This window comes from Prionailurus bengalensis, chromosome A3 (assembly GCF_016509475.1).
Source record: "Prionailurus bengalensis isolate Pbe53 chromosome A3, Fcat_Pben_1.1_paternal_pri, whole genome shotgun sequence".
Taxonomy (NCBI): Eukaryota; Metazoa; Chordata; class Mammalia; order Carnivora; family Felidae; genus Prionailurus; species Prionailurus bengalensis.
This window is the reverse complement of record NC_057354.1, coordinates 29,077,858-29,093,837: the sequence shown is the minus strand read 5'-3', so window position 1 is coordinate 29,093,837 and position 15,980 is coordinate 29,077,858.

Below are 15,980 nucleotides of genomic sequence, written 5' to 3'. Positions count from 1 at the left end.
CTGCGCCCAGCCCCGCTCTAGATGCTGAGGACACAGCAGTGAGCCGGACGGATATGGTCCCTGCTCCCATAAGATCAGGCTGGGTAGAGGGGAGACAAATCAAAAAAGCAGGCAAATAACTAGAGTGACGTCAGAGGGCGATAAAGGTCTCGGGTGAAGGGTAGAGATGCGTTTGGACCAGGAGGTCAGAGGGCGCCCCTCCAAGGAGGTGGCATTGGAGCTGAGACCAGAAGGACGAGGAGGAATCGGGTCGAGCAAAGCTGTGAGAGATGGTTCCCAGCAGAGGGAGCCAAGAGGGCCCAAGGGCTGGCTGCTACGAGTTTGAAGAGTTGAAGAGTTTGAAGAGTTTGAAGAGTTGGGTTTGAAGAGTTTGGATTGTAGTCTAACATAGAAAGTCCTCAGAGTTCAAATACAGGAGTGATATGATGTTTGGGTTACAGTTTTTAAAACTCTCTGGCCGGTAAGTGGAAGATGATTTGGAACTGAGCAGGGTAGACAGTAAAGAGGCTACTGCAATAGTCCAGGCAAGAGCTACAGCGGCTGGGCCCCTGGACCGCGGTGGAGCTGACCAGAAGGACACAGACTCAAGCACTTTGGACGGGGCGCTCGCTGACTGTGGGGCAAGAGGAGGAAGTAGGGGCACCCCTGGGCTCTCGGCCTGGACTGGCCCGGACCCCTGAGTGGGGGGCAGCTGTGGCAGGGGCAGCTTTGCATTTTATTTTATTTTATTTTATTTTATTTTGTTTTATTTTATTTTATTTATTTTATTTTATTTATTTTATTTTATTTTATTTTATTTTATTTATTTTATTTTATTTTATTTTATTTATGTTATTTTATTTTATTTTATTTATTTTATTTTATTTTATTTTATTTATTTTATTTTATTTTATTTTATTTATGTTATTTTATTTTATTTTATTTATTTTATTTTATTTTATTTTATTTATTTTATTTTATTTTATTTTATTTTATTTATGTTATTTTATTTATTTTATTTTATTTTATTTTATTTTATTTTATTTTATTTTTAAATATAAGTTACTGTCACATTGGTTTCCATACAGCAGCTTTGCATTTTAAAGGCTTGCTTCTGGGGCGCCTGGGTGGCTCTGTCGGTTAAGCGTCTGACTCCGGCTCAGGTCATGATCTCGCGGTTCGTGAGTTCGAGCCCCGCGTTGGGCTCTGTGCTGACAGCTCAGAGCCTGGAGCCTGCTTCAGATTCTGTATCCCCTCTCTCTCTGTCCCTCCACCGTGCTCTCTCTCAAAAATAAATACACATTTAAAAATTAAAAATAAGTAAATAAAGGCCTGTTTCTGCCTGGGGTCTCGCTCCCTGGTTCCTCTGACCAGCTCAGACCTCCAGGGGCCGGTCCCTCCTCCAGGCCCTCCTCCTGCCTCTGCCTCTGTGAGAGGGACTTCCCGGGGCTGGAGGTTCGCGGCTGGAACATTCTGCTTGGATCCTGCTGGGGGTCATCAGCTCCAGGCAGTTCCCCCCTCCCAGTATTTCCGGCTCCTTCAGCCCTTCCTGGGGGGGGACAACACGGGCCTTGGAGACAGACTCATGAGACTTGACTCTTGGAACCCCCGGGCCCTGTGTCGTGGGGAAGCCCGGGCCCCACGGCGGGCCGCTCGGCCCAAGTCACCACTAACACGCCACGCGCGGGTGGAGAAGGCAGATTCCAGCCCCAGCCTCCAAGCTCCCCCAGCTAACACCGACAGGAGGGGGGACGTTGGTCTCCACCGCATCCTGGCCACCTCCCACACGCCTGCATGCAGTGAGTGTTGCTGTTTTAAGTCACCACGGTCGCGCGGCAACAGATTGCTGAGACGAGTAACCTTGTGTCCCAGCTCAGCCCACCTTTGCCACCAAAGCTGCGCTGAAACCCCGTCTTGGCCTCTGGCCCTTCTGGCCCTTCCCCTCCTCGGGTCACAGTCCAGGGGCTGTCCGCTGACCCGCTCCCGGGCAAGACCCGTGGCCGGGCTGGGTCTCGCTTTCCTTGCCTGTACAGAAGGGATGACAGTCCCTTATTTGCCGAGGGTCTTGGCAGGATGAAAGGTAGTAAGGACTCCACGGTCGTACCTGGGTGCTTCTAGGGGATGCTAGAAGGCTGGGGGCGGGAGGACCACATGGAAATACCCCTGCAGGGGGGAAGCCTGGCTTCGGAGCCTCCGAGGACACGCTGCCGGCCTCGTCCCGCACCCCGGGGGCCGAGCTGGTCTGGGCTGGTGACGTGGGCCACAGCCAGAACCCCTTGCCACCCACGGTGTGTGAACGGTGCCTGTTGCCAGGCAACAAGCCTCAGTTCCGGCCCTGAGTCCCGAGGTCAGCCGCCCACCAGCTGGCCTGCTATTTCTGGGCCGTGGGGGCTGCCAGGGGCCTTCCAGATTTCTCTCCTCCATCGGGCCGGGAGGGAGGAGGGGGCAGGCTGTGCTTTGGGGACTCCGTAAAGCCGTCATGCCCCTGGAGAGGCAGACCCGGGAGAGGCGGGAATGAGGACTCCCAGTCTGCCATCGGGTTTGGGGACCAGTGAAAGGAGGGGGCTGGGGGCTTGCCAAGGCACAGAGCGAGGCAGCAAGGGGCCCCAGGCCCTGGAAACCCAGGTCTACCTTCTCCTTCCCATCCTTACTGCAGAGATGATACAGATGGGACAGAGAGGTCAGAGGACTGACCCAAGACCACACAGCAAACAAGGGGCAAAGTGAGAATTCCAATCCCATGTTTCTCTTCCGAGGCATCGTTTCTGCTGCTTCTGTTTGGCAGGCGGGTCTCCTTGGAGCCCCAGGTGTCTGCATGGCGTCTCCGGGGCCTTGGAGGGGAGGCTGCAGAGCAGCTGGGCTCACCAGTGGGACTCTGAGACTCCCCCTGCCCCTTTCATCCATTTTATTTGGCTCTCACGCGGAAAAAAGGGAGCCTAAACCGTTTCAGAAAAATCCCTGACCCCTTCCAGCACCTCAATCACATCAGCAAGAAAGCCGAGGCCCAGAGAGGGGAAGGGGCTTACTCCGGGAGCCCAGCAAGGGCAGGGTTCCTGCCCCCCCGCCAGAAGGCCGGCCCCGGGGGGGCGGAGACTAGGTCCCCCTCGCCGCTGTCTCTGTCCCCGCACACAGCGCGGGGCGACGGCATCAGGAATGATGATGTCGGGTCCTCACAACATCCCCAAAGGGGGCATCTATCGGTTTTGGCCCAGTACCTGTCCCCCCCTCCCTAACAGTGCCCCGATCCCCTCTGGGGGATTACCTTTCCCACATCGCATGGAGTCTTAGTCATGTGACAGATCCCTCAGGATGACTTCTGCAGTTCTCGTCTCCCACTGCAGCACGCAGAATATAATGATGATGATGATAATAATAATAATACGAATTAACTTATCAAGGGCCTTCTGAATGCCAGGTGCTGTTCTCAGGGCTTGACGTGCATCAGGTCATTGCATCTTTGCAGTTAACCCAGCTCGTTTCCGGAGGGCCAAAGCAAGTTCGAAGATTAACGTGCTCCTGGGGAGCAGACTGGGATTTGAGCGGAGGGAGGCTGGCTCCGGGGGCCTCATGCTTTATCTCTGCCCCGTGGCTGTCTTTTCCTTGGGCTTCTCACTGTGACGCTACAGCCCAGGCCCGACACGTGACCTCCTTCCGCCCTATGGGATTGTGACTCTGAGGATGGGGGGGGATGCAGGGGTGGAGGGACAGTGGACCTGCTCATGCTGTACTCAGGGCCCTGACAAATCTTCTAGCAACCGTTCCGGTTCCTGCTCAGACCAAGCCTGGTTCTCCGGGCTTTCCCTTCAATTCTGTGATCCTCAGTAATCTCCCAGTGAATTCTCCTTCTACCCCCGAACCAAAGGACCTACCAGATACGGGACCAACAGCTGATGTAGCAGTGAGCTGCTGCTGTGGAACAAAACAGCCCCTGAAAAATCAGTGGATGCAACAGCCGGCAATTATTTCTCACAATCCTATAGGCTATTGGGAAGCTCTTCCGGTCTGGACCAGCTCATCTGGGACTAGATGGTTCGCTTGGTCCCCTGCACCTGCCTGGCAGTTGACGGGCTGGTTGGTCTGGGGGCTCGAGGCTGGGACGGCTCATGTGTCTCGTGCGGCCTCCCATCCTCCAGCAGGGCTGGCTCAGGCTCGATCACGTGGTGGCCTTGGAGTTCTAAAGAGGAGCGCGCGCTCTGCAAGCCTCTGCGTGTGTCACATTTGCTGTTGTTCCATTGGCCAAAGCAAGTGACAAGGCCATGCCCGGAGTCAGGCGAGGGAGGACTGCAAAGGGGCACGGACGGGAGGGCGGGGATATGTGTGTGGCCATTTGCGCCATCTACCAGCGGCGGGAATGCTCCTCAGAGGCGGGTGCTGTGACTGTGACGATCGCTTTTGCACAGACGAGGCACTGAGGGCAGAGGGGCCCGTGGCTGTCCCGGGGGCACACCGTGGGGTAGCGGCAGAGGGCGGGATTTTCCAGACCCTCTGGAATCCCTCACCTCAGCCTCCCTGGTGAAGGCAGGGGCCAGGTTTACCTCCCTGATGTGAAACAAGCTGATTTAATAATCCTTCTCGCAGTAAGGAAAAGCTACAGTGAAACATTTGTTGTGTAAAATTAGCGGGTCCCATTTCGCGTGTGGAGTGCTGACCTGGGATAATTGCCTTTATGCACAGAAAAATAAGAAAGGAACCTGAAAGCGCTTTCCAGAGCCCAGAAAGGTCGCCTTCTTTAAGAAAATCAATTACCTATTCCCACTTCAGAGAAAACACTTCACACACACATTTTACATTCTAAGCAGAATTCAGCGCTCCCGGCTGAAATCTACCTGAAAATTCTTTTCAGGGACCGAGCGGCCAGACAGAGGACCCCAATTACCTTGGCTATCGACGTTTCAGGTGGCAAAACGCAGTGGCCGTCTCCATAATGAACTGCTTTTTTCATCCAGAAGAAAACCCCAAAGTGTAAGAGAGGCCTTGGGTTGGGATCCTCCGCCCTCCGCCCGGTCTGCTATCGACCAGGGTTTTCTGTCCCCCTTCCCCCTCCCAGAAACACTCAACCGTCTCCTGTAACAGGCTCGGAAGAAACTGCCTTCTTCTGCGCCTGCGCAAGCTCTGACCTCGCACAGACCCGCGTTTGAGCCTCGTCTGCCGCTTTCTAATGATGCGAAATTGGCTGATGCCTCCACTGCTCCGGACCTTGGTTTTTCTCATCTGTAAAATGGGCGCCGTCACAGCGCGGCACAGAGTCGGGCACAGCGGTGGGTGTCGTAAGGAGCCATTCCAGGAGGCGGCACTTTGTACAAGGGCAAGGGCAAGGGAGTGGATGCTCGTCAAGCACTCTTCATGTTCCTCGAGGCTTAGCCCCTCCCCAGTCCCGGCTGGCGGACAGTGGAGGGTAGGGTTAGGCTCTGGAGTAGGATCGCCCGCTTCAGAGCCCGCTCACCAGCCGGCTGACTTGAGAGGCAAGCCGGCTCACTTATTTGTGCCTCGGTTTTGTCATCTGTATAACGGGGCCATCCACAAGGTACCTCCTTCCAAGAGTAGATGCAAGGGAGGGGCAGGGTCCTCACCCACCCAGGGATGGGAAGAAGAGTGTGGGTGTGCGTGGGAGAGCAGGTAAGCTCTTTGGAGGTGCCCTTGAGTGGGTGGGTGGGGCTATGGGAACACCAGGGTGCAGGGCGAGGTGCTGGGCAGGTGGCTGTGGCATTGGTACACAGAAGGCGCACGGAGGTTTCACTAGCCCTGTAATGAGATGGGGGGAGCTCTCTCAGAGCAAAGGGCCGTGAGTGGCCAGAGGGAGGGTGTGCAAGCCCTGGCCTGGGCCACAGCCTCCCAGGAGAGGAAACCTGTTCCGGGGGGTGGGGAACAGAGACCACTCTGCGCCACCCTGCCCCGGGGTTCGTGTCCTCCCCTCTCACGGAGCCCCTGTTTCTCTATCTTTACAATGAGGTCAGCACGCAGCTTTCAGGGCACTGTGGGCCTCTGAGACGTTTCCGTAGGTAAGGGCATGCCCGGGAGCGGGCACGAGGTGCCAATAGATGTCATTAGTGCACCTTGTCATCGTCTCGTCTCGTCCGCTGATCCCGGGGGCCCTGTTTTCAGGATCGCCCCCGACTCTGACCACTTCTTGGATCTCCTGGGTCTCCCGGCTGCTTCCCCGCCCCCTCCCCGCCGGCCTCTCACCCAAATGGAAGCTGAGAGACCCTTTGAAAATGGAAACCGGGTCCTGTCACCTGGCTCAGAGCCCTCCAGAGTCTCCCCGTACCACTGGGAGGAAAAGCCAAAGACCTTGCAATGACCGACAACACGCCCCGCGTGGTCTATCGCGTCCCACCTCATTCCCACACCCGATTATTCTGCTGCAGCCCCCCCCAGCTCCCGCCCCACCCGGACCCGCCACTCAGGGCCTTTGCACTTGCCGCACCCCTCCCCAGCCCTGGCCTGGCTCACCCCTTCCTTCAGGGAGGCCTTGCCCCCCCCATCGCCTCTGCGGGGAAGCCTGCCCTGCCAGCCCCATGCTTTCTGTCCCGTTGCTCTGATTTCTCTCCTCTTTCTTTTTTTTTAACTTTTGAAAATCTTTATTTTTGAGAGACAGAGAGAGAGAGCACGAGCAGGGGAGGGGCAGAGGGAGGCCCAGAACCCGAAACAGGCTCCAGGCTCTGAGCTGTCAGCACAGAGGCCGACGTGGGACTTGAACTCACGTGAGATCACGACCTGAGCTGCAGTCGGTGGCTTAACCGACTGAGCCCCCCAGGCGCCCCTGATTTCTCGCCTTTAAAGCGCTTACCGCTCGCTGCATGCTTTTATTTGTCTCTGTTTCCCTGCTCTGGGCTGTTAAGTGCCGGGAAAGCAGACGCTGAGGGCATGGATGGTTCTGGATCCCCAGCACCTGGTCTGGGCCCGGCCGACTGGCCCCTCTGTGACTGGGACGTAGCTCTCACTTGCTGACCTCTGAGGGGGACCCACCGCTTCCTGTAACTCTGTGAGGCCCGTTACCCGCACAACTTCCTGGTAAAAGAGGACGCCGAGGCCCGCAGGGCCACCTGACCTGACCTGGGTCACTCTGTGGGGAAGAAGAGGCCTGGGGCGCTGGGTTGCGCCCCTTGAGGCAGCTCAGGCCTGAGTCCCAATGCAGGAAACGTCAGCGGGCACTTGGGCTGGGTTCCAAGCGAGCACATGGAACCCGGGGCGTGTGTGGGCAGGTGGACAGGTGAGCTGGGTCTTACAGGGTCATCAGTGTCCAGGTGGGGCACACCGGGACCCGAGCTCCTCCTGCGCCCCAGGCATCCGTGCAGGCTCCTTTCAGAGCCAGTGGGCAGGCTGAATGGGCGGTGGGTCCTGTCGGGGCGATTAGAGGGCACAAAGCTGAAGGGTTGGCAGCTTGGGACGTGGCCTGGGAAGCTTCTCTGGGCAGACACAGAATAAAGGCCCTGCCTGCCCCCGTCACCCCTGCCCAGTGCCAGATTATGTAATGTGTTGATGCTGCGAGTGGCATCCACCCAACCCTCTGAGAACTCTGCCCACACCCCAGGAAATGAGTCTCAAGAGACTGACCCAGATGGCTCCCGGCTCACCATCCCCCAGCCCGTCCAGCACACGCACACGCGCGCACACACCACCGTCCGGAGGAGAGGGGAAACCTGGCCTCGGACGCGGTCGCTCGAAGAATCTGTACTAAGCACCTGTCGTGACAGCAGGCCTTCTCCGGGTGCGGGGAGTACAGGAGTGAACATGACAGACTAAAATGGCTCCCCTCGGGCAACGGGCACTCTAGCGGGGAGACGGCATGACAAACTCCCGGCAGGGTGAGGTGGTGACAGGTGCTCAGGAGAAATATACAAAGAAAGCCAGCAGGAGGGACCAGAGGGGAGGGAGGGAGCTGAGTGGATATCGGCTACCGGAGGGGGAGAATTTCAGGAGAACGAAGAGGTGCAAAGGCCCTGGGGCAGGGGTGTGTGGCTGGGATGTGTGTTCTCAAAACTGATGCAGAAGTGTGGGGGACTGGCGCAGCATGAGGGAGGTGAGGAGAGCACTTGGGGCAGGATGGGGACGGGAGCCGACCAAAAGCCTGTCAGGGCCTGTGTGCTGTAGAGAGGACTTTGGTTGTCACCTTCCATGAGACGGAAGCCATCTGGATAGGTTTTAGTGAATGGATCTTGGGGTAAACATAGTCCCGGAAGCAGACGTAATGTCACTCATGTACAAACACAGCTGGTGGCCTGGTACCTCTTGAGGACATCGCAGCCTGCCCTTGTACTGCCCGCCCCTCCCCCCCCCCAACTCACCCACGCTTTATTCTGAGCTCCAGGGAGCTCTCACAGGGAAGAACCCGGCAGGAGGGGATAACCGTCCTGTTCCGCTATCGTGGCCTGATAGGACCCAGCAGGGCTGTGGCTGCTATGAGGAGAAAGAGGCCTCCAGGAGGGTGGTAAGTCGGGAGAGGCCCAGGTATGGCCTGGTGCTCAAAGGTCTGAGCCCTAAGCTGTCTCTCCAGCTGGCAAGACCCTCTGGGCTACCTACCCTCACCGGTTCTCCTCCCTTTTTGAAAAAAAGTTTATTTATTTTGAGAGAAAGATGTCGCGCATGCACGAGCAGGGGAGGAGAAGGGAGAGAGGGAGAGAGAGAATCCCAAGCAGGCTCCGTGCTGTCGGCCGAGAGCCTGACCTGGGGCTCGATCTCACGAACCACGATCTCCTGACCTGAGCCGAAATCAAGAGTCAGACGCTTAACCCACTGAGGCACCCAGGACCCCCTCTCCTCCCTTTTTTTTTTAAATGTTTATTCATTTTTGAGACACGGAGAGAGACAGAGAGTGAGCGGGGAGGGACAGAGAGAGAGAAGGAGACACAGAATCCGAAGCAGGCTCCAGGCTCCGAGCAGTCCGCACAGAGCCCGACGCGGGGCTCGAGCCCATGAACCAGGAGGTCATGGCCGGAGCCAAAGTCTGACTGAGCCCCCCCAGGCACCCCCCTTTTATCCCTCCTATTTTAATTTTTTTTTTTCAACGTTTATTTATTTTTGGGACAGAGAGAGCCAGAGCATGAACGGGGGAGGGGCAGAGAGAGAGGGAGACACAGAATCGGAAACAGGCTCCAGGCTCCGAGCCATCAGCCCAGAGCCCGACGCGGGGCTCGAACTCCCGGACCGCGAGATCGTGACCTGGCTGAAGTCGGACGCTTAACCGACTGCGCCACCCAGACGCCCCTATCCCTCCTATTTTAAACTGTAGTGTTTTCATACCGACAGAAGAGTTAAAAGACTCGTACAACGAACACCCACACACCCTTGACCCCAGTTGTTTGCACGTGGCCCCATAGGCTCTCCTTCTTCACCCTCCCTTTCTCTGTCTCTGCAGGGGTCAAAGAGAGAGGTACAGCTATCATAGCATTTCATCCCTAGATGCCTCGGCACGTACCCGTTTACCACCTAAAAAATAAGGCCATTCTTCTATACAACGAAAACACCGAAATAACCAAAACGTTGACCGTTGTCCCAATACGATCGTCACACTCAGTATGCAGTCTGTCATCAGACAGCCCGTACCCGGAGTTCTCCAAATGGCTCGACGATGTCCTCTAGAGCTGTTTTTCAATCTAGGATTCCATCCAGGAGCAGACCCTTCATTTGCTGGTTACATTCTTTTAGTGTCAGATCAAGAATGAATAGTGCCCACTGTACTGCCCACACCGCCTTTTTTTTTCTTTTTTTTCTTTTTTTTTCTTTCGTGACACGGACATTTTTTAAGAGACAGCCCAGTTGTCTTGAATGACCCTCCATTTGGGCGTATCTGATTGTTTCCTCGTGATTAGGTTCGGGCGGAACATTTGGGGCAATAACACAGAGGTGAGGTCACAGCACGCCCCCACCCCCGCCCCCACCCCCCAGGCCAGGGCGTTACATAAGGAGGCATCATGCCAGCTTGTCCTATCTTTAGTGTTGTTAAATGTGATCATTCGATTAAAGTGGTTCCAACAGATCTCTCCATTGTAAAGTTAATCTTTCCCTTTGTAAATAAGAATCCGTCTGTGTAATGAATTATGATGTCTGAGACTGTGTGAATGTCCTGTGCGAATTCCCCCACAAATTTTCACACCGTGGTTTTTAGCTACGGTAGTAGCTAAGGTCCCAGCTACCGAGACCTTGCCTGAATCCATGAGGGCCTTGGGGGGGCTGCAATGTGGAGAATTTTCTAGTTCTATTAACCTTTCTATATTGTTCGGTAAAGGAAAGTCTTCCCCCACCTTCTTGTAGTATTACGATGCACTTAATAGATTCTTTTTTTTTTTTTAATTTTTTTTTAACGTTTATTTATTTTTGAGACAGAGAGAGACAGAGCATGAACGGGTGAGGGGCAGAGAGAGAGGGAGACACAGAATCGGAAGCAGGCTCCAGGCTCTGAGCCGTCAGCCCAGAGCCCGACGCGGGGCTCGAACTCATGGACCGCGAGATCGTGACCTGAGCTGAAGTCGGACGCTTAACGGACTGAGCCACCCAGGCGCCCCAATAGATTCTTTTATCATCGTTACTATTCAATGGGTTTAAAAATCTGTGATGATCCTTGTTCTTTTTGATGTCCTGAGTTTGGCCGGTGGAAGTCCCTTCAAGCTGACTCTTTATGTCCCCCAACAATTTTTTTATGAACAACTTTATTGAGGCATAGCTGACATAGAATAGATTGCATGTATTTAAAGTGTACAATTAATACGTTTTGACATATGTCTACACCCATGAAATCATGACCGTGTTCAAGGGAGCGAACACTCCAAACGCTTCCTCGTGCCTTTCCGTCTTCATCTGGTCACCTTCCCCTCCAGCCCTTCACCGTCCCCAAGCCACCACTGATCTGCTTTCAGTCATGTCAATGAGCTTGCAGTTTCTAGAGCATTCTAGAAATGGAAGCACCCTTCTGTGCTCCTTCACGTTAGTTCCTTCCACTCAGCGTCATCGCCGGGCTCCTTCCCTGTTCCCGTGGGTCCCCAGACTTCATCCCTTGTGTGGCATCCATTCCGTCAGATGGATATATCGCAATGTGCCCACGTGTCGCTATGGTGATCGACGTTCTAGCGGTTTCCAGCTGGGGACTCTTACAAATAAAGCTGCTATGAACATTCGTGTAAATCTTTGCAAAAGCATATACTTCTCTTCCTCTTGCATAAACACCTAGGAGTGGGATGGCTTGATCATCTGGGAGGTGTGCATTTAATCTTGAAGAAACCATCAACGTGTTCCCAAGGTGGTCCTACCATTTCGTATTCCTGCCAAGCAGTGTCTGAGTTCTGGTTCCTGCATATACGCACCCCCAGACTGTCGTGGTCAGCCTAAAGGAACGGAATTGCAGCCATTCTATTCGGTGTGCAGTGACATCTCACTGCGGTGTTAAGTGTCACGCTCGCATGTTGAAAACTTAACATACTCCAATTTCCCTCAGCGGCCAGGGATGTTGAGCGCCTTTTCACGGGCTATTCGCCCTATGTTTACTCTCGCTTGTTACACGCCTACTCAAATCTTTGGCCAGTTTTGTGCTGGGTTGCTTTCTTGTTCTTCGGTTGTGAGAGTTCTTTAAATATCCCGGATGCGAGTCCTTGATGACATCTGGGTAAAGGCTTTCTCCCAGTTTGTGTGCTGTGTTCACGTTCTACGAAGCGTCCCTGGAGCTGCGGGAGTGTCACGTTTGGATGTAGTGTTTCTTCTTCTATGGATTGTGGTTTTGGTGGCAGATCTAAGAGATTCCTGCCCAACCACGGACCACAAAGATTTTCTCCTGCGTCGGTTAAGCGTCCGGCTCAGGGCATGATCTTGCTGTTGGTGAGTTCGAGCCCTGCATGGGGCTTTGCACTGACAGCACAGAGCCTGCTTGGGATTCCGTCTCCTTCTCTCTCTCTGCCCCTCGCCCGCTTGTTCTCTATCTCTCTCTCTCAAAACAAATTTTAAAAAGGAAAAAAAAAAGGCAGTACTTTCTCCACTGCATTGCCTTTGTAACTGTTGAAAATCAGTTGTCCGAATGTGTGAGTCTATTTTTTTTAAGTTTATTTATTTATTTTGAGAGAGAGAGAGAGAGAGAGAGAGAGAGCAGGGAGGGGGAGAGAAGGGGGCGGAGAGAGAATCCCAAGCAGGCTCCACACTGTCAGTGCAGAGCCTGACTCTGGGCTCGAACCCACAAACCATGAGATCATGACCTGAACTGAAATCAAGAGTCAGTCGCTTAACCCACAGAGCCACCCAGGCGCTCCTGTGTGGGTCTATTTTTGGACCCTGTTCTGTCTTGTGATCTATATGTCTGCATTTATGTCATACTGTTGTGATCACTATAACTTCATAATAATTCTTTTTTTTTTTTAATTTTTTTTTAACGTTTTTTATTTATTTTTGGGACAGAGAGAGACAGAGCATGAACGGGGGAGGGGCAGAGAGAGAGGGAGACAGAGAATCGGAAACAGGCTCCAGGCTCCGAGCCGTCAGCCCAGAGCCCGACGCGGGGCTCGAACTCACGGACCGTGAGATCGTGACCTGAGCCGAAGTCGGCCGCCTAACCGACTGAGCCACCCAGGCGCCCCTTACTTCATAATAATTCTTAAAAGCCGTCGGTGTTAGTCTTCTAAGTTTTTTTTTTTTTTCATATCTGTTTTTTTTTTCAGTTTACTTATTTCAGTAATCTCTGCACCCCGCATGGGGCTTAAACTCACAACCCTGAGATCAAGAGTCACATGTTCTTCTGACTGAGCCAGCCAGGTGCCCCCTTTCAGATCTGTTTTTGACCATTTTAGGTCCTTTTCATTTCCACATGAATTTTAAAATCAGCTTGTCAATGTTTACAGAGAAGCTTGCTGGCATGTTGGTTGGGATTACACTGAATCAATCCATAGATCGATCTGGGGAGAACTGCCATCTTAACATTGAGTTTTCCCATCCCCGAACAAAGTCCGGTGGACTCTCATTATTCACAGTAGTCACGGTCTAAAAAGTCTCCGTGAATGCTGAATTAGTGGATACCGAACCGTGGCTTCCCGGGGAAATAGGACGTTAGCTCCCTGGAGCCTCCGGTCCCATTTTTGCCAACTGATCGATAAACAGCCTTGTTTTATGTGTGTTTCTGTCTCAAGGGAACTTAGGTAACATCTGTGGTTGATTTATGACCATCGAACTCGCAGCCAACAGCGCTATTGCTCACGCCCGAGTGAAGTTTAACACGCACATTTTCTCAGCAAGGCACGTCACAGCCTTCTCGCACAAAGGACCTTCCGAGAGCACTCGGTGGCCGTTTTTAACTCACGAACAAAAAGTACAAACGTGAAGAGCATACCCCTAAAGAGATTACGGAAAGGACCCTGGCTCACTTGCTTATGGGCTGGGAGCAGGGACGAGAAGGCAGAGAGCATTGCCTTGTCTGACCTCAGCTAGGAATGTGCATCGGGCTCCTCAAATGTTTTGCTGCCCTGCGCGTGTCTGGGAGTTCACTGCGACAGCACCGCCATTATTGATTTGGCGGGCACGAGTACGTCTTCGCGAGTGCGTGAATTCGCAAACGTGGAATCTGCGAATAATGAGCACTGACTTATGTCCCTCCGCTTATTTAGGCTTTCCTTCATTTCCCTTGACAGTGCTTTGTCGTTTTCACTGCCCAAGTCTTTCGTATCCTTTGTCAGATCGATCCCTAAGTAGTTCGGACTTTCTGATGATACCGTAAATGCTATTTTTGTTGTTGTTGTTCCTGTTTCAATCCTCGATTATTCATCGCTGGCATGTACAAAATACAGTTGACTGTTGTGTATTGATCTCGTGTCCCGGAACCCCGCCAAACTCGGTCAGCTCTAGCGGGGTTTTTTCATGGATTCCCCCGGATGTGCTGCAGAGACGGTGATGTCGTGTGCTGATCGTGACATGGTTTTACCTCTTTCTCATCTCGTGCCTCATCTTGAGTTGTAGCTCTTGTCTGCTGGCACTGGCCGGAAACTCCAGAAAAGGTGGAATGCCAAGAGGGGACGTCCCTTCTTGTTCCTGATATAAGAGGGAAAAGATCCCGTCTTTCAACTTGAGGGGTGATGTTGGCTGTAGGTTTTTGTCACAAATGCCCGAGGGAGGATGGCGGGGTTTAGACCTTGTTGGAAAAGGCGTAGGGCCATCACCAGGTAGCGGGAGCGTGCGATGCCTCACCAGGCTGGAGCCGGTCTGGGATTTCTGGGGGGAAGCCACAGGCCACGCTCCAGAGGGTGTGTGTAGGGGGGAGCAGGCCCTCAGCCAACTGCCGAGGGCAGCGGGAGACTGGGCGCCGGCCGGGCGGGTGACCTCCAGACTCCCTGGGCCGCACATGGGCTTGGAGAGAGAGCACTGTTGTGTCTGGGAGACTCTCCAGGCCACAGGCGACTGTGTGTGGGTCACGGAGGGGCTTTGGTTACAGGAGGGCTGTAGAAAGGTTATCACCGGGCTGAGGCCGCAAGGGCACAGGCGGATCACCTTCTGGGTCTATGCCAGGTAAGAAGCCACTGCAGGACCCCCAGCCCCACCTCCCAAGCTGAAATTGCAAGAGGCCTTTCTTTTCCTTCTATAACGGCCCCCCGGAGTCCTCTGCTGAGATCTTAAAATCATGCTCACTTTGCAGGAGAAATACTTAAAGGAATTTTGTTGCTCACTGTAGAGTATTTATGGAAGGAGCCATCGGAACCGAGGGGCTGTGAATTAACTGATACGGGTTGCCGGGCGGGGGTGCGCCTGGGTGGCTCAGTGAAGCGTCTGACTCTAGGTTTCGGCCCAGGCCACGATCTCATGGTTCGTGAGTTCGAGCTCCAGGGTTGGGGGGCTCTTGTCCTGACAGTGCGGGGCCTGCCTGGGATTCTGTCCCCCTCCGTCTGTCTCTCTGCCCCTCCTCCCCTTGCTCTCTTTCAAAATAAATGACAAGAAACTTAAAAACAACAACAACAAAAACCAAACCTGATATGAGTGGGCAGAACTCATGATCTTCACCACTCTCCCAAGCTGGCTGGGGTGGGAGGGTCTCAAGAATAGGCAGGGGTAGGCGAGGGGTCACAGGAACTGTCCCGGGAGGCGAGCTTGGGGCCCTGAGAGCAGAGAACTGGCTGGACTTTGCAGGCATCCAGGGCTAATCACCTTTTGTTCCCTGATTACTGCTCATTCGATGACCCAGGAAAATAAAGGACGACTTTTCTGTGCTGGAATCGGTAGCCTCCTCTCCCAGGCCCTGTCCACAAGGCCCAGCTGGGCTGCCCGTCCAGAGTCACGGGACACAGACGTCCACAGGTGGCGCCCCACCAACGGAGCCGGGGCCAGACCCCGGGTCTCCTAGGTCCGTGTCTGAGCCAGGCTTGCCCACCGTATGCCCTCTGCGGGTCCTGCCCCGACGCCACACCTCTGTCCCGTTCCCTTTGGGACGGTCTGCTTGTGACACGGAGCTTGGCACACCGTAGGGGCTCAGGAAACATCCCTGTGGCGAAGGAATACGGACAGGTCTGGGTGCATCGCATCTCTGAATCTCCAGGGAGCAGCCGAGAACGTGCTCGGTGAATGGTCAGTGAGGGCAGGAAGGAAGTGGACAAGGTATGGACAGGCTTGCTGGGTCCATTGAAGAGATCGGAGGGATTTTTTGGGCAGGGTTCCAAGCCCTTTATTTGTATTCATTCTTTTAGCTCTCCGAATCACCCTGTGATGGTGTTTCTCGTCTTCTCCATCTTAAAGGTGAAGACGACAAAGCCCAGAGAGGTTAAGGACATCGTCCAGCAACACACAGGAAGTGGCAGACGTGGGACTCTAACCCAGGCCCTGGATTTCAGAGCCCGCTCTCCATCGCCATTAAAAGAAACACTGGCTCTCCGCCCGTCTCCCCTGGGTCCCCAGCCCTAGGGGGTGGCGCTCCATACACACGTGCTGAAGAAATGACAGGCTGGCAGACAAGAACGCAAGTCTACAGCTTTCCGCATCGGGCAGTTGTGCTGGTGGCACCACATGGCCGTCACCCCAGCTCTGCCTGAGCCTCCCTAGACGTCCGCTCG